The sequence below is a fragment of the Pseudophryne corroboree genome, chromosome 3, assembly GCF_028390025.1.
Source record: "Pseudophryne corroboree isolate aPseCor3 chromosome 3, aPseCor3.hap2, whole genome shotgun sequence".
Taxonomy (NCBI): domain Eukaryota; kingdom Metazoa; phylum Chordata; class Amphibia; order Anura; family Myobatrachidae; genus Pseudophryne; species Pseudophryne corroboree.
This window is the reverse complement of record NC_086446.1, coordinates 204,194,747-204,214,019: the sequence shown is the minus strand read 5'-3', so window position 1 is coordinate 204,214,019 and position 19,273 is coordinate 204,194,747.

The window sequence follows — 19,273 nt, the reverse complement described above, 5'->3', positions numbered from 1 at the left end:
AATCAATTTGCTCTGTGATGCTCACTGAACCCTAGTGCTCTCTCACTTATTTTTCTAATGGTTTTTCTGACAATCAAGTTTTACTTACAAATAAGGCCTCCAGTTGTGGCTCATTGGCAGCTTAAGTATCCTTCAACTTACTGAGAGATTTTCATAGAAAATAAGCAAGTACAATTTAGCACCATTGCTGTTAAGAGAACAACATTATTTATTTAGGGCAAGGCTTTTGTGCTTCAAAATATAGTTTTTAATAAGTTTGGTTGCTACAGTGTATATTGCACAGCAGACAAAAGTGCACATCTGAAATGACTATACAATTATATACTGTATTTGTAATCCCGCTACATGTATACATGGCTAATGATGTGTGATTTTTTTTTTTTAATGGTATTAAAGAGTATTGTATTCTCGAGTGCACTTAGAGCTGTTTGAACGATGGTACAGATGCAATGCAGAGGAGCTGCAGCCACGAGACGCCGGGAGAAGATTCTCTGGACAGGAACCCAGCAGTGAGCACAAGACATTAGCGGCATCGAGGCAGGAGATAAAAAGTGGTTGCACGAGGAGTAGTGGTCAGTTGCTGAGGAAGCAGATGGTGCTGGGGAAACTGGTTGAGGAGTCCCAGTCTCCAGTAGTGATGTCTGGGGTGACATTACAGACTATCCAGTAGCAGGAGACTTCAGAGGCAAGTTCTGCTCCTCAACCAATAGCTAGTGATTGGCCAATTGGGCAGGAAGGCTGCACCAGATATGGAGGACTTTTGTGATTGACAGAGCAAAGGGAAGTCTTTGATTTGAGGCAAGCCTTTGAAAAAAAAAAAAGGCCACACTTTGATTGAGACTTACAATTATATAAACTTCTGCCAAAATCCCAGCCTCAGCAGCAGCATAATGTGCAATTAAGAGTGGAAATGCAGCTGAAATATAAATATTGGTCCGGATATAATGAAGTCCAAGTTGGAAGGAGGTGCGGGTTCCCGGCCAAACACTCACTTTTTTTAAAGCTGTAATTATTTACAAGGCATGGTTTTGCCTTGTATATGATTGCTACTTTAAAAAAATAGTACCGGTAATTAGAGTTTAGCCAACTCTGACTTCATTACATCCAGCCCACAGTGAGAAGTCGTCTGCAGTACAATATACTGAACTTAAATTAGCCTATAGTACATCAAACTTCCATTCATTCTCTGTTATAACATCACCAGATATAATCTGTATGCTATTATACCATGGATTCAGTATACCGTGAGGAATAGATTGGTGTCTATAGTTATAGCCTAACTTTGTCAGAAAGAGTTCACCATTGACACTAGCTTTAAGAAATACAATCTAGAAGTCATTGGGTAACAAGGCTTGATATTACAGAGTTCAAATCAAATCTTCATTAATTAGTGGATTGTTCACCTCAGTATGCAATCAGTAAAACAAAAGTACTTCTCTCCATGCAAATAAATGTGTGCAGCATCTGAGTAAGGGGCCCTACACACTCGGCGATGCGCCGCCGAGGTGCCCGACGGCCGATACGGCCGACGAGCAACCCGGCGGCGGGGGGGCAGTGACGGGGGGAGTGAAGTTTCTTCACTCCCCCCGTCACCCGGCTGCATTGAAGTGCAGGCAAATATGGACGAGATCGTCCATATTGGCCTGCATGCACAGCCGACGGGAGATCAGCGATGAACGAGCGCGGGGCCGCGCATCGTTCATCGCTGGAGTCTCCACACTGAAAGATATGAACGAGTTCTCGTTCATTTATGAACGAGATCGTTCATATCTTTCAGAATATCGGCATGTGTGTAGGGCCTATTACAAGGAGAAAATAATTACCAATATCAATCAGGTTTGTGAATTTAATACTCATCCTAATGTGAAGGAACATTAGAAGAACCACATAGCACAGATACTGACTTCTGTATTATATATATATTTTTAGAGACCTAGCTTGAATTATTGAGTATATATTAATTGTTCACCCAGTAGTTAAACAGTTTGATATTCATGCAGGAGGATAAAGGGCAGTATTAAAAATAATGTATCATGCCCAATCTCATTTCTAAAGTAATCCCCGTTATCATACATATCACATCCATAGTAATCAGGTTTAGCTGCGTAAAGGGTCGGGCGCCCTCGCAACCCCAGGGGTTGCGAGCTGAAATATACAACGCCCGTTAGCATAAACAGAACGGGTGTGTAAGAGGGTGAAAAGAATTGAATACTGCCCAAAGAGTTATAGGCCCTACACACTGGTTACGTTACGTCTGGTAGAGGCCGCGATCCTGGGAGTTTAAGTCAACAGGGGGATTCAGACGCTCTCCTGGGCGCCCCTCCTCCGAGTTCATGGCCAGTTCCCGCGTGTTTCTCGTTTCATGAACTAAATGACTTCACTTCCGTCTCAGATAAACCCGCCCAGACCGAGTCGCAGGCCTTAGCATCTGCATACACGTGGAAGTCGCTCAGCGTCCGTGTCCGTTGGTGAGCGTCCGTGTCCGTTATCAGTTATCAAGAGCGGCAGTGTACACCAGTAGCGTCTGAATCCACTCAGCGTCTTACAAGCGTATTTGCTTGGATATGGAAGTGTGGTGAGTCTCCCTGTATCCCGCTCTACGGAGGCAGGGTATACAGTACTAAAAATTCTCTCTACTTCTTAGTATGCATTGTTAATTTTTAGTACCTATTGCATATGAGACCTGTATATTACTGTGTTTTCTGCATGCTATGTTGAAAAAAGAACCAGTTTAAAATAGAAGAACAATTTTCCTACTTATGTATAAGTTGTTATGGAGGTTGTCTTCTCATATGGCAATGGCTAATGCTTTAACATGTGACTGACTGCTAGTATGTGTGCTGACTTTTCTGTGTAATGTCAGTCCTGTTCTGACCCTCAAATCAGGAGCACTGTGGTCAGATTGATCTCACCTCTATATACTGACATATAGGGTAATTTTCAGTCACAAATTGTGTAGTCAATAACAGGTTAATACCATGTCTGTGAGCGGCAAAAGTGATGAGGAGAATTTATCAAACACTCCTACAGCCCTAACATGCTTATCTTGTAAGTCAGGGGTAATGGATATGAACCAATTGGTCACTTATTAGGGTTTGTGTGTAAACTGTTTCGCTTTTCAGCTAAGTAAAAAACAGGAGTTGGTTCAACCACCAACAGAGCCACCATGGAATATGTTCGCAAAGACTCTGTCTTCAATAGCGGACAGGTTAGCTCCGGTAGCACCACCTCAAGGGTTAGGTTACACCATGAACCCATACATGCAGCTCCCTTCCTATGGTTTGGTTCCAGTAGCCTCTACAAGCAACCAAGGGACAGGTAAGACTAAGACAGATACGTCTGTGTGGCAGACTACACAAGATGATACATCGGATGATGATGATACAATAGATTCAACTCCGTATGGTGATCAGTCGCAGAGCTTTAGTTCAGAAGATGTAGCTGAACTTATTAATGCTGTGAAGGCTGCTCTCTCGGGGATCCGGTCTGAAGATCGACAGTGTCAAGGTCGACAATGTTTAGGTCGACCACTATAGGTCGACAGTCACTAGGTCGACATGGATGGAAGGTCGACAGGGTTTCTAGATCGACATGTGCTAGGTCGACAGGTCTAAAGGTCGACATGAGTTTTTCAAATTTTTTTCTTTTTTTGAATTTTTTCATACTTAACGATCCACGTGGACTACGATTGGAACGGTAAAGTGTGCCGAGCGAAGTGGTAGCGGAGCGAAGGCACCATGCCCGAAGCATGGCGAGCGAAGCGAGCCATGCGAGGGGACGCGGTGCACTAATTTGGGATCCCGGTCACTCTACGAAGAAAACGACAAAAAAAAAAAATCCTCATGTCGACCTTTAGACCTGTCGACCTACTACATGTCGACCTAGAAACCCTGTCGACCTTCCATCCATGTCGACCTAGTGACTGTCGACCTATAGTGGTCGACCTAGACACTGTCGATTTGATGAACCACACCCGTTCTCTCGTTGGAAGAGCCAGCCAAGACAGTGTTAAAAGCTAAAGCACCTGTATTTAAACTAACAAGATCAGTGAAAGCTGAATTCCCAGCGTCAGATGAGCTGACGGAAATGATGGATGAGTCTTGGGCAGCGCCCAGTAAATAGTATAAGATTCCTAAGAGATGGGATTCTTATTATCCATTTCCTGCTGTGGATTGTTCGAAAAGAGAAGTTCCTCCAAAAGTAGATGCACATGTTCTGCGACTCGTGCATAAATCTGCTTTACCACTGTCATCTACCTCATTGAATGATGTCACAGACAGAAGGGTAGAGAGCCTGTTTAAAAATATTTTTTCTCTAGTAGGAGCAGTGGTAAGACCTGCTATGGCTTCGGCCTGGGTCGCAAAGGCAATGGGCGAATGGATAGAGGAACTAGAGAATGACATCCCTTCTCCTACTAGGGAGCAAGTGTATCGTTCTTGCCGTTTAAGACAATCTGCCCAGTATTTGGAAGAAGCAGCAATTGATGTAGGTACAATTGCTTCTAAAGCTTCAGCCTTGACAGTAGTCGCTCGCAGAGCAGTTTGGCTACGTACCTGGAAGGCAGATGCGGAATCCAAGAAAGAATTGGAAGCATTGCCTTTCGTGGGTAATATATTATTTGGAAAACCTTTATCGGATATCCTAGAATCAGAGGCTGAATCGAAAAAGGTCAGATTTCCGGCTGCTTATAACCCTAAGTCCAAGGGTTTAAAATTTCGCTCATTTCGTTGGCAAAGCAAAGCGAAAGCTAAAGAGGAGCCTAAGCAACCCCAGTTTAAATCCAGGGGTAGGAATCAGTGGGCTAGCAAAAAGCCAGCTTCCAAACCTGAAATGAAACCGTCAGCCTGAAGAGACGGGCTTCCGCGTGGTGGATTCCAGGCCTGGGGGTCGACTCCTTCTTTTTGCACACATATGGCAACAGTCAACAGCAGATGCTTGGGTGCAGAAGGTAGTATCTGAGGGGTATGGGTTCCCATTCAGGAGGCAGCCTCCTCAAAGATTTTTTTGCACCAGCCGGTCTCGTATAGAGTCGAAGGCCAATGCCCTGCAAGAAGCAGTCCAAAAATTACTGCAGTCAGGTGTGATTGTCCCAGTACCTCCATCACAAAGGGGACAGGGGTTTTACTCCAATCTATTTCTAATCCAGAAACCAAATAGGTCATACCGACCAATTCTAAATCTGAAAATGTTGAACAAATACATATGGATCCCGAAGTTCCACATGGAGACGTTACGCTCCATAATGTTGGCTATGGAACCGGGGCATTACATGGTATCTCTGGATGTACGGGATGCTTACCTGCATGTGCCTATAGCACTATCACATCAGTGTTACCTCAGGTTTGCCATCTGCCAGGAACATTTCCAGTTCCAAGCTCTGCCATTCGGGCTAGCTACAGCACCCAGGGTGTTTACCAAGATCATGGTGGTTATGGCAGCTTGTCTACGCAAACAAGGGATAAGAATATTACCATACCTAGATGACCTGTTAATCTTAGCACAGTCGCAAGATTTATTGTTGAGCCATCTTCAACAGACGATAGTTTGTTTACAGAGACACGGGTGGCTCATAAATTGGGAAAAGTCGACCCTGAATCCATCACAGCGCATGGTTCATTTGGGAGCCATATTGGATTCAGACCTACAGAAAGTTCTCTTACCGGAGAAAAAGATAGTCAAGGTGCAGGTCATGGCTCAGGAAGTGTTGCAAGCCCAGACAATGTCAGTCCATGCAGCAATGTGACTGTTGGGTCTGATGGTATCAACCTTCGACATGGTGCAATATGCGCAATTCCACTCCAGACCGTTGCAACACCTTATTCTGACCAAATGGAACGGAAATCATCAGACGATAAAAAAGCAGATGATAAAGATTCCAGTAAACATAAAAAGGTCTCTAGCATGGTGGCTACAGACAGACCATTTAAACAAGGGGAGACCCTTTTGGATAAAAGGGTGGCAAGTCCTGACAACAGATGCCAGCCTGCAGGGCTGGGGGGTGGTACTCGGAAGCCTATGGATCCAAGGAAAGTGGACCGCAAGGGAAAGTCGCCTGCCAATAAATCTGTTAGAAATAAGGGCCATTTACTTGGCTCTGGTTCAGGCAAAGGACAATCTACAAGGAAGACCAGTCCAGATCCGCTCAGACAATGCGACGGCAGTAGCATACCTCAATCATCAGGGAGGAACTCACAGCAAGAGATTGATGGAGGAAGTAACTCCCATTCTAAAATGGGCAGAACTCCATCTCCCAGCATTGTCAGCAGTATTTGTCCCGGGTGTACTAAACTGGGAAGCGGATTTTCTCAGTTGGCACACCATTCAGGAAACCGAATGGGCACTACACCCAGAAGTGTTTCAGACACTGGTGAACAGATGGGGTCTACCAGAGATAGACCTTATGGCGTCTCGTCTAAACAACAAAGTTCCAAGGTATGGATCGAGAACAAGGGACCCAGGAGAGGTCCTTGTAGACGCACTGTCAGTAGAATGGAGGTTTCAGCAGGTGTATCTGTTCCAGCCAATATCTCTGTTACCCAGAGTAGTGAGAAAGATAAAACAGGCAAAAGGAGCGATCATTCTAATAGCTCCAGCTTGGCCAAGAAGGCATTGGTACACAGATCTGTTGAGAATGTCCGTGGAAGCACCGATACTGCTCCCTCAACATCTAGATCTGCTAATGCAGGGTCCTTGTTGTCACAGTCATCTGGATCGCCTGTCTTTGACGGCGTGGCTGTATAAACCTCTATCTTAGAGGCTAAAGTTTCCAAACTATGCTTAGAGCAAGAAAGCCTTCTTCGGCCCGTGTATCATAGAATATGGCAAGCCTATATTCATTGGTGTACTGGAAAAAATTTCAATCCGAGATCTTTTAAAGTAGCTAGGATTTTGGATTTCCTTCAGGCAGGATTGGATAAAGGGTTGAAAGTTGCTTCCTTGAGGGTTCAAGTTTCAGCGCTAACTGTATGGTTTCAGCAGAAGATTGCTGATTTACAGGATGTACGTACATTTTTTCAAGGAGTAGTACATATTCAACCTCCATTTGTTCCTCCTGCAGCTCCCTGGGATTTGAATTTAGTTCTTACATTTCTCCAGGGTCCTCTGTTTGAACCACTTGAGAGAGCAGATCTTAAGTGGTTAACGGTTAAATTTCTTTTTTTACTGGCAATGGCGTCAGCCAGAAGAGTGTCAGATTTAGGAGCATTATCTTGTAAGTCTCCTTTCCTAAGTTTTTTCCCAGACAGAGCAGTTCTCAGAACGAGATCTAGCTATCTTCCAAAGGTGGTATCAAAGTTTCACCTGAATGAAGAGATTGTAGTCCCAGCTTTTCAGGTATTGGGACTACTGTATCTGCGGTAGAAGCGTCGCTGGACGTGCTCCGGGCTTTAAGAATCTATATAGATCGTACTAGTGCCATCAGGAAAACAGATTCTCTCTTCATCCTCTATGGATTCCATAGAAGAGGATGGCCTGCTAGTAAACAGACGCTGGCAAGATGGCTCCGAATGGTAATATCAGAAGCTTATTCTCATGCAGATCTCCCTATTCCGGCTAATGTCTCTGCACACTCTACACGTAAGGTAGGTCCTTCTTGGGCATCACAACAGGGTGCTTCAGCAGAACAGATATGTAGGGCAGCCACATGGTCTTCCATAAACACATTCATTAGACATTATGCCTTGGATACTTTTGCCTCTCATGACGCAGACTTCGGGTGAAAGGTCCTCCTGTGTAATCAGGAGCGTCCCCACCACTAAAATGGCTTTGGGTATCCCAATGTTATCCTGTGGATAATCCTGTGGACCCAGCCAGAGAAATATACGTTATGGTAAGAACTTACCGTTGAAAACGTGATTTCTCTTATGTCCACAGGTTTCCACAGGGATCCCACCCTGACGCATCTGATTTGAGGATCTAGACAATCACTAAACCTCTTCCTCCTTGTATGGAAGGTTGTGCATGTGTGTTCTTATCGCCTAAACAGGTCTCTGTCTGATGCTCCTGCCTAAAATCGCTGTGGAAAGAACTGATCTGACTGAGTCAGTGGGCGGGACTATATGGTGAAGGCCCCAATGCATTCTGGGAGGCCAGAAAGCTTGTGACCGTGTTGGTGCCATTTTCGCTGTCGCTCGACAATATCCCAATGTTATCCTGTGGATACCTGTGGACATAAGAGAAATCACGTTATCAACGGTAAGTTCTTACCATAACGTGTATATATATATATATATATATATTTAATATGAATGGCAATGCATGGATGTATGTATTATCGAATATTTATTTAGAATTTATAAGACACAGTGCTATGTCTGTCACTCACAGTCACAGTTCTCGGTTTATAGCATTAAGCTTAACAGACTAGCTCCCGACAAGATGACCAGCCCTGCTACTGATTCTTACAACTGAGCTGAGCCGCGCCACTTCTTAAAACCACAGGCCAAGCCCAGCCAGCTGCATGCCTGCCCACCCCCTGGAGCTTGCTGATTCTGAAGAGGCCATCCAGAGCCGGCTGCAGAGATTAACTCACGAGATGGGTATGGGTCGTTGAGTCGACCCAACTTAGGTCGACACTCATTAGGTCGACCACTGAAGTTTGACATTACCATTAGGTTAACATGCATTAGGTCGACATGGGCATTATGTCGACATGTACTAGGTCGACAGGTCAAAAGGTCGACATGAGGTTTTTGACTCTTTTTGTTGTCGTTTTCTCCGTAAAGTGACGGAGAACCTAAATTAGTGCACCGTGTCCCCTCAAGGATTACCGTTCCAATCGTAGTCCACGTGGATCGTCAAGTATGAAAAAATCCAAAAAAATGAAAAAGAAAAATGTGAAAAACTCATGTCGACCTTTTGTCCTGTCGAACTAGTACATGTCAACGTAATGGCATTGTCGACCTTCAGTGGCCAATCTAATGAGTGTCGACATAAGTTGTGACATAATGACGGTAACCCCGCGAGATGATGATATCTCGCAAGATCCTTGCAGTGGTGCGGCAGGTGGAAGTGGTTGTGAGCAACGTCCATGATAAGGAACAAACAGCCAGGTGACACACACATACATCCCCCCTCCCGGCAGCCCGTCCACTGATTTATAATAAAGAAAAAGAAATTATTCCACCATTATCCCACCACAGATTACCCGGGCTCAGGCCTGGCCCGGGTAATCTGTAGCCCCTTCTCCCCCTGTCTCGACACCACTGGGCCCCAAAGCAACATTTTGAAGGACTGAAATTTAGAAAAGTATCTGACAAAGTCAATTTATTTCTACTCAGATATTTAATGTATATATTTTTTTCTTTTCTGTATATTTGCTGTATGTAATAACAGTATAAAACTGTTGTGATATTTTCCCTTGAAAAAGTTTGATAATGGAGTACTTCTAAGGTTAATCCTGGAGAAGGTAAGTCTTATTGGGTCTCTAGCCAGAGAAAATCTGATTTGTAGTAAGGTGGGTCGGATAATACTGTGCTTTGGTGGTATGTTGTCCCTGATTGATAATCTTGTTAAATACATAGCTGCCAGTCTATACAGAGATGTCAGACGGCAGAAACTCCAGACCAGTATACCCTGTCTAGTGAAAGGGGGGTAGCTACTGTATATATGGCAACGTTTTCTTCTTTCACACTGCTAAAGGGTGCAGAGTGAGGCTGGGTACATACACATTAGATAATATATCATCTGAAACAGATTGGAACAATATATTGTATATTTATCATCTATTGTGCATCTTCAATTGCACTCTCCCGCTGGTTGTTTGCTGGGTCGCCTCATCGGGAGTGCTGCACACCCATTGGGATGATGCTGTAAATGATGGCATGCAGGTGAATGTGGTCATGCTATATATCGTTCAGTGTGTACGGCCGCCAGATATATCATCATGTCTTTTGAGCTCTCTGCCAGGAAACATCATTTTGATGTGTACCTGGCCTTAGAGTGAATGCTCCCAATGCCAACTCTTAACCAATATGCTGGGGTAAGGTATTAGACTGATCAAGACAGCTCAGAATTTTCTGCACATGGTACAGTCCAGCACCTGAAAAGATGATCTGCTGATGACTACTGTAAAACTTTGCTTTTACCACTCCTCTCAAGGGTTGGAAACCTGAGATACTATAAGTATCTGACAAATGTTAATTTTTTCTTTTCAGACATTCACAGATTTTCCATGTATGTATGCCTGTGTAATTACTTAGTATAATACTGCAATTGTAGGAAATTTCTCCTTATTTTGATATTAAAATGTTTGACAAAGGAATATTTTTCAGGTGGAGGAAAAAGTTAGTTTGTACACATTGTTATGCTAAATTACTGAGTGGTGCATGCTGCTGTGACATATGGAAGGGTGCCCACAATCCACTTCTGAATGCAGAGAGCCCGCTAACTTTACAAAAGGACTAGCTGAGGCTCTTCTAATATATTTTCTTATAGACAAAAGGTTAAACAAATTCTCTCTTATAAAGAGATTGTGGTCCTTTAAGCATTTAACTGATTCTTCCTGAGCTAAGGTTTACAACATTTCGTAACATTTCTCTTCATTCTGATTTTTGCCAAAATGAAGAGAGGAGTACTTCAAAGGCTAAGCCTGGAGGAAGGAAATTTAGTTTGCATCCTTTCTTTAGGTTGTCAGGCTAACTCACAGAACACCACCCTATTGTGGGGCTGCTTGCGAGGATGTCCATAGACCACTTCTGGTTGTGGAGGTCCCTGCCAGTCCTGTGAAGCAATCCAGTTACAAATCTTACATAGATTCAACATAGGTGTGTGTCATAATCAGGGCCGGTGCAAGGTCTCTCTGCACCCTAGGCAAAGCTTCAGTCTAGCACCCCATAACCTGCAAAGCCACCACCACCTCCAATGAATTTCATCATTATACATATACAGAGAAAAGGGACAACACTCAAGGACTTTTAAAGTGATAAATTATGTTGTAAACGACTTTGTTCACAATATACTTTCCCTTTAAAAGTCCTTGAGTGCTGTCAATTCTGTATATACTGTAAAATACTGTATATGGGGTCTAGTGGGGATATTTAATTGGGGTTGGGTACAGGTTGCCGCTTTCAGAATACTGACAGCACCATCCCAACCACCATAATACTGACATTTTGAATGAAATTAATGAACCTTACCCTAACCCTCCCCGGCATACTAACATTCAGGATTCCAGTGTCGGTGTAGGGATTTTGGCATATTCCGAATGCCAACATCTGTCAGCCAAACGACATCCCTATAACTGTATGTATATACAATACATACATATATATACACGTGTATGTATATACATACAATTACATTTTATTTTGTTCCATCCCCCCATCTGTAAGTACATTACTAACCTGCATAAAGAGACATCCTTCAGTTTTTTGCTAGATGAATTCAGTGGTGCCCTCCAGTTGCCGGCGCCCTTAGGCAGCCGCCTAAAGCTGCCTAATGGTAGAGCCGGCCCTGGTCATAATGTGGTTCAGCAGGAGTAGCTGACTCAGAAGCTGTGCAGTGTTGGGCATGTTTAGTGTCTGACCTGATCGTAGCTGTGCTAAATTTAGCACAGCTATGATCACTTACACTGACATGCGGAGGGACACCCAGCACATGGCTAGTCTGCCCCGCATGTAAGGACGCCCCATCCTGCACAAGTACAAAAGCATCTCACAGCGGAGATGACTTTGTACTTGAAGAGTAACACCTAGCCAGCGCAGCTCCTGCGGCTGGCCGGGAGTTACTCATCGCTGTTTTGGGTCGCAGCTCCAGTGTGTGATGTCATGCAGCCGCTGGGTCCCCACTTCTCCAGGGAAACTCGGCCAGGGGTGACTAGTTAGAGGGGTAAAGCCACGGCTGCAGGAACCAGTATAAAAGTGTCCCCCGGCTGTGGCATTATCTCTCTGGCTAGTGGAGCCCGCCGGTGCTGGTTTTAAAAATACGGGGGACCCCTATGTCTTTTGTCCCCCATATTTTTAGAACCAGGGCCGGCCCAAGAGCCCGGTGCTGGTTGGCTAAATACGGGGGGACCCCACTCATTTTATCCCCGGTATTTAAACAACCAGGGCCGGCTCAAAGTACCCGAGGCTGGTTATGCTTAGGAGGGGGGACCCCATGAATTTTTTTTCTTTGATTTTTAACACTTTCAGACCCCTTTCCACAGGTAAGCATGCACGGAACTCATGCATGCCAATGCATGCCATGCATGTCATTGCATGCCAATCTGAACACGCCACCAAAAAGCAGGTCTATAAACCTGCTTTTTTTTTAATGATTTCTATGCTTTCCCAGCAGTGTTTGACTATTGTCAGCAGTAATTGTGAATATGAATTCTTAGTAAATTACCGAGCTGTATCAAATAACAGACGTGTTTGACCGATGGTCTATTCATTAGTATTTGTGAACTTAGCCGGAAAGAAAAAATACGAATATCCCCAACACTGCCAAGATTTGTGTTTAGTAAATTCCCGAGATGACACTTAGAAAAAAACAAACAAACGCGGACAAAATCGGGATCTTATAAAATATACCCCATGGTGGGGATGTTCCTGTAGCTTATTGTCTATACCTGCAACTTTACTTATACCAAACAAAGTTTCTTGTAAGGAGCGCTCAGATCATAAATATGATAGATACTGTAAATCTTAGTAATACAGTGTCTTGCTAAAGTGTTCACCCCTCCTTGGATTTTTACCGATTTTGTTAGATTACAACCTGGAATTTATTTTTTTTACTCTGAATTATATGTGATGGAGCGGCACAAAATAGTCTAAGTTTGTTAAGTGAAATTAGAAAAATTGATATAAAAAAATTGAAAATTGGCATGTGCATATGTATTCACCCCCTTTGCTATGAAGACCCTCAAAAGTTCTGGTACAACCATTTACCTTCAGAAGTCACATAATTAGAGAAATGAAGTCCACCTGTGTGCAATCTAAGTGTCACATGATCTGTCCTTATAAACACACTTTTTCTGAAAGGCCCCAGAGGCTGCAACACCATTAAGCAAGAGGCATCACACCATGAAGACCAAGGAGCTCTCCAAACAAGTCAGGGACAAAGTTGTTGAGAAGTACAAGTCAGGTTTGGGTTATAAAAAAATATCCAAATCTTTGATGATCTCCCGGAGCACCATCAAATCCATCATCTTCAAATGGAAAGAACATGGTACCACAACAAACCTGCCAAGAGAGTGCCAGCCACCAAAACTCACAGACCGGGCATTAATCAGAGAGGCAGCACAGAGACCAAAGGTAACCCTGAAGGTGCTGCAGAGTTCCACAGCAGAGACTGGTGTATCTGTGCATGTGACCACAATAAGCTGTACACTCCATAGAGCTGGCCTTTATGGAAGAGTGGCCATTACTTAGTGTTAAAAATAAGAAGGCACGTTTTGAGTTTGCCAAAAAAGCATGTTAAGGACTCCCCAAATGTACAGAGGAAGGTGCTCTGGTCAGATGAGACCAAAATGGAACTTTTTTTGGCCACCAAGAAAAATGCTATGTCTGGCATAAACCCAACACATCCCATCACCCCAAGAACACCATCCCCACAGTGAAACACGGTGGTGGCAGCATCATGCAGTGGGAATGTTTTTCAACAGCAGGGACTGGGAAACTGTTTTGAGTCGAGGGAAAGATGGATGGTGAGAGATACTGGGATATTATTGAGCAAAACCTGTTTCAGTCTGCCTGTGATTTGAGACTGGGACAGAGGTTCACCTTCCAGCAGGACAATGACCCGAAGCATACTGCTAAAGCAACATTCGAGTGGTTTAAGGGGAAACATTTAAATGTGTTGGAATGGCCTAGTCAAAGCCCAGATCTCAATCCAATTGAGAATCTGTGGTCAGACTTGTAGATTGCTGTTCACAAGCGGAAACCATCCAACATGAAGGAGCTGGATCAGTTTTGCCTTGAGGAATGATCAAAAATCCCAGTGGCAAGATGTGACAAGCTCATAGGGACTTATCCAAAGCAACGTGCAGCTGTAATTGCCGCAAAAGGTGGCTCTACAAAGTACTGACTTTAGTGGGGTGAATAGATATGCACACTGAAGTTTTCTGCTATTTTGTCCTATTTGTTGTTTGCTTCACAATATAAAAAAAATAAAAGAAAGAAAACATCTTCAAAGTTGTAGCCATGTTCTGTGAATGAAATGATGCAAACCTTCAAACAATCCATTTTAATTCCAGGTTGTGAGGCAACAAAACATGAAAAAATGCAAAGGGGGGTGAATACTTTAGCAAGGCACTGTATTTTATAGTGTGTTGGGCCTGTATTCTGTCATTCAGAGGCCTACTACGATACAGTACATCAGACAGAAATGTCTCAGCATAGATCTAGCAGTAACTGTTTTTATGGTCTGGTATTTGTTGTCCCAGGTCCAGAAAGTCAAAGAGGAATGGAATATCATTCCAATCTATGTAGTCCATTTACCAGAAAGGGATTCACAGACACGTTGGAAGGGCCAGGGACCTTAATAAAGGACTGCAGTAGACAGATTCAAGTTGAAATCTATAAGAACAGTCATAATGGAAGCATGGTGTATAGTCATCAGGAATGCCCATTTTCATGTATCCTTTTGGCAGTCATGCCAATTATGGTAGGTCTCTAAATATTTTTGGAAATAAGGATTAAGCCCTATTTTTACAATTTGTTTTTCAAAGCATGCTGCTATGAAATCATTTTCAGGCTGTTCCGCTAAGGGCAGTGGATGTGTGGTATCCCCCAGAACTTACAGGACTCATGCTCCCTTCAACTAACATGTAAATTGCCTTATTGTACCAGGTGCTCCATGCAGGACCCTGTGAGAACCTGTGTAGCCCAGACTTTTTGCCAAAAAGGACAGCTGTATACTCTGGGCTGCCCTATAAACAAAGACATACCCTGTAGCTTTACCCTTTCCCCCCTTTTTCTTGGAGCCTAGCAACAGTGGATGGTGTGATGGAGGACACAGCCCACACCTGTCATCTGATTGGCCAATCCCTAGAGAGAGCCCAGAGGAAGGGTGGAGTGTTGGAGAGATTGGTGTGAGGACTGAGGAATGCTGTAAGCAGGGACAGCAGAGAGCACAGCAGACCAAGCAGTGGGATCCTGAGTGAGAACGGCAGTGAGTTGCAGAGGCTGAGTTCCTGTGTGTCAGTTTCAGAGTGTCCTGTCAACCCTAATATCATTGTGCAAGTCCCAGCAGCAACAGCAAGGGACTCCTCTGGAGGAGAGAGGGAGTGAGATCAGTGAGGTTTCTTCAGTAACAGCTCACTGCCCATATAAGAACAGGGGAAGTAGCAGCTACAGAGAAAGCCCTATCCATGCAGAGACAGTGCTGTGGACTCAGCAGCCAGAGACAGCACTGAGAGGTAACTCAATCCTCAGGGAGGATTCTGTACAAGTAAACAGGGTCCCTGCTCACACACTGTCTACAAACATTGCAGCTGGCACTACTCTAGGAGTATAGAACCCTTCTTGTCTGTGGCACAGCATAACTTGTTGCCAGCAATAGCACAAACTGCCTCCTCTTACATTAAATGACCTAAGTCTTTGTAGAAAGGACAGCACACACAGTGCTAGTGCCACCAATGCTTATCTGCCGGGCCTTACAGACTAGTGACATTGTACGTCAGATGAACTGTGGTCAGATGAACTGTGACAGCCAGGTTACAGTGCAAAGGAGGCCTGAATAGAACTACCCAGAGTGAATGGGAAAGGCAGTGGATCAGTTTTCCCTCAGTGTGGCCACAGAGAGGACAGGCCTTTATTTACACTACAGGGACATGTCTAAGAAAGACTAAATATATATGCATATATATCCACTTGTGGACACACTCTAAAGGGGGTTACAAACCTGTGCACAGGCGGAAGAACATAAGTTGTACTAATACTTACTTCTGAATACATGGGATACTCAAGAAGGGTAATCAGATAATTGTAACTGGTAACTGAAAACTGTTTTTCTTATGCATGCATATTTTGATGGTAACGGCTTGAATATTTGAGTTAAGGTTTGAATAATATAATAAGTCAATATAACCAATTCAGGTAAACGTGCATAACTGCTGAGAAGGACGGCGATGGGATATGCAACGCCTGAATAATTAAACAGTCCATGACAGTTTTGGCATAATCTACGGTGTGAAGACCAACTGCTTATTATCTGTACTTGATAATTTACTGTAAAGTATTACTATTTTTCAAGTTGTTTGATTTTCCCACTGCCTTTAATAAACCGAAGTTGAGTTGAGACTGCTCCCTAAATAACCCCCTTGTGCAGACCTTACCTCTCCGAAGTATCCTGAACGAACCTCCATGTTAAGTTGGTATCCCGGTACACAGATACTGTAAAGCGGACATAATCACCAGGTAAAAGATCACCTACTCACCCAATAACATTTACCTTTATTTGCCCGGGTATCACAGATGTCTGATAGTCCCATTGCTGGGTTTACAGCTGCCAATAGTTCAAGACGATTCCCAGTCAAAGCATGAGAAATGAGAATTGCTAAGAATTTGGTTGTAGTCAACCATTGGTGATTGTCTCAAATTATAATTCTTTACCAGAGACAATACAGTCTCCCAGATGGTAGGCCTGATCAGAGTAGTTGTAAAGAGACAAGAGTCTTCATTTAGGAGACCAATGCCAGTCTATAGGGGTGGTGGACTGTTAGACTGAACCATCATTCTGGACTCTGGTCCAAAAGTCCTAAAACTGCATTACACTATAAATGCCCAATATTGCTGATCTTGGAAGAGATGCACGGTTGGGTCTAGTTAGTACTTGGATAATAAGACCACCTGGTCATAGCAGGTGCTGTAGGTAGTAAATTAGGCTTTTAATTAATGTGTTAGATCCAAGAGAGTTCTAAAAACATTGCAGTAAGCACAACTTCCTATTCATGCAAGGCTACAGCAAGTAGCAGGAATATAATTCATCAGGGAAGGACAAGGACCCTGGTGATGAGTCATTCTGTGCAGATTCTTTCATAAAGCAGATGTTTATAGTCCAGCAGGATCTACAGTCTTTATTCTAAGAAAAAAGAATAGGAAGAAATTCTGTCCAGTCACCAGCCCATTCTTCCAGAGAAATTGTCTCTGTATCCAGAATCTAATGCAGAGATAGACTTGGTGGCGTCTTGCTCTATAACTGGTACATTTCCACCATTAGCTTTCTCGCTCCTGGAAGATATAGGGGATGTTAGTTCAGTTTTTGTGGTGACATCAGAATGGCCAAGGAGAGTTTGGCACTCATAGGTACTAAACATTGCAGATGGTCCATGAAGTGGACTTCCATTTTTACAGGATCAGTTTGTTTCAGTACTTCGGTTAAATTTTTGACGAGATTCTTGAAGCTAGTGTGGGAATGTGTCCTGTTTTACAGGACACATTCCAGCAGCAGACAGGGTGCCTGTGTCCCCTGCGGGACAACGTCGCTGACAGCGCTGGGACAGCTTGTCTGTCCCCAGCGCCTGTCAGTGTGTGGCGGTGGGTGTCCGGTGCAGGGATTACCCTTTTCCCTGCACCGGACCGGAGGCTGCGGGTCGATTCAAACGTTGGCGCCCTCCGGGAGCCAATCGCGGCTCCCGGAGCGGCAGCCAATCAGAGAGGGACGCGGCGAGCCAATCGGCGCTCGCCGCGTCATAGGCCCCGCCCCCGGCGTCTGACTCTAGACGCCGGGCGGGAGCCTGAAGAAAAGACCGCGCGCGGGGGCGCGAAGTCAGAAGAAGACGCCGGGCGGGAGCCGAAGAGGCCGCGCGCGCGGAAGAACGCGGGGAGGAAAGAAGAAGACGGGCGGGAGCAGCAGAGACGGTCGTCGGCGCGCCGGAGCGCAGAAGATCCCGGCGGCGCGAGGAAGAAGACGTCGCGGTCGGAGCTCGGGTGGCCGCGGAAGAGGCCTGAAGACGTCCGGCGGCAGGAAGATGTCCAGCGGCGGCTGGATGCGGCGAGGCGACGGCGGCGCCGCTGGCCAGGACGGGCCACGGCCGAAGATTAAAGAAGAGCGCCGGAGGGGTCACCAGGGGTGGGAAACAAAGGGCTGGCGAAGCTCCCCCCTGGTGCCTCTCCCAGCGGGTCAGGTAGGCCCTTTTCAGGTGCCCCTGTACCCGCTCCTCCCTAGACCACCGGGTGTTCGGGCATTAGGCCCGTGGGCAGAGTCAGGCCCTCTCGGCCTGTGGGCATTCAGTCGGGCCCTCCCGGCCCGTGGGCACAAGTGTGGTCGGCTCTCTGGGTCCAAGGCCACGTGCAGCCGGGGTTCCACCCGGCCCGTGGCCCAAGCACCCAGACCCGACCACATTGTTTAGGGGTTTGGGCATTAGGCCCAAGCCACCTGAAAGCAGCGCAGTAGGTGGGCACTAGGCCCGGGGGCAGTTCAGGCAATAGGCCTGTGGGGACATTAGAGGGCATTAGGCCCTAGTGTATTTTGGCCGCCAGGAATAGACTAAGGTGACCCTGGGCATTAGGCCCAGGTCACCCAACGGGCAACAAGTTAGGCGGGCGCTAGGCCTGTGGGTGACATAAGGCCTCCGGCCTGTGTGCAGCTAGGGGGCGCTAGGCCCAGTGACTAAGACCCCCGAGGTGAGTACAGGTGGCACTGGGCGCTAGGCCCAGGCCACCCTGAGGTATTTAGGTGGGCAGGCCGTGCGGCGCCCACCCCCTTTCCAGAGGTAGGGATTTAAGGGACAGCACCGTGTGATCTTGTATTCCGATATTGTGATGTATGTTGTTACCGTGCAGGGCAAAGTGTATGCGTTGTTTAAGTTGTGCATAGTTGTGTTGCACCACCCACAGGAGCTAGTTTGAGGGCTCTGTTTATGTAGCTAGTGTAGCGGACGCACACTAGGGTAGTTCTTGGCCCTGCACGGCTGTTTCTCTTTGCCTCCTTACAGGGACCTGTAAGTGGAGAAGATCGGAGGGCAAGACTTGTGACGGTGAGTAGCATCCGTGTACGTTTGTCCCTTGTCTGTCCCCGAGCGCCGGAGTCGGGATTGCTCACGGACGTGAGAATCCTTTTCATCACACTACGTGCGAGAGCGCGAGTGTGTGAAAGCTGGGTGGCTGAGGCTTTGTGCCAGTGATGACCTTTCACCCAACCGGTGAAGCTCGCGGTCACCCCTGGGGTATCCCCTGTTCCAGTGAAGAAGGGTCGATACCCCCTTTAAGGTAAACTATTCTCTCCTCAGCTCGGTCGTCGGTCGGCTCCGAGAGGGAATCGCCGTGTCCGGGTCCGACTGAAGATTTCCAGGTCCGTTGAAGTTTCCGGTACCTGAAGGTGAGAGAGAGCGGCGCCTGGTGAGTACCGA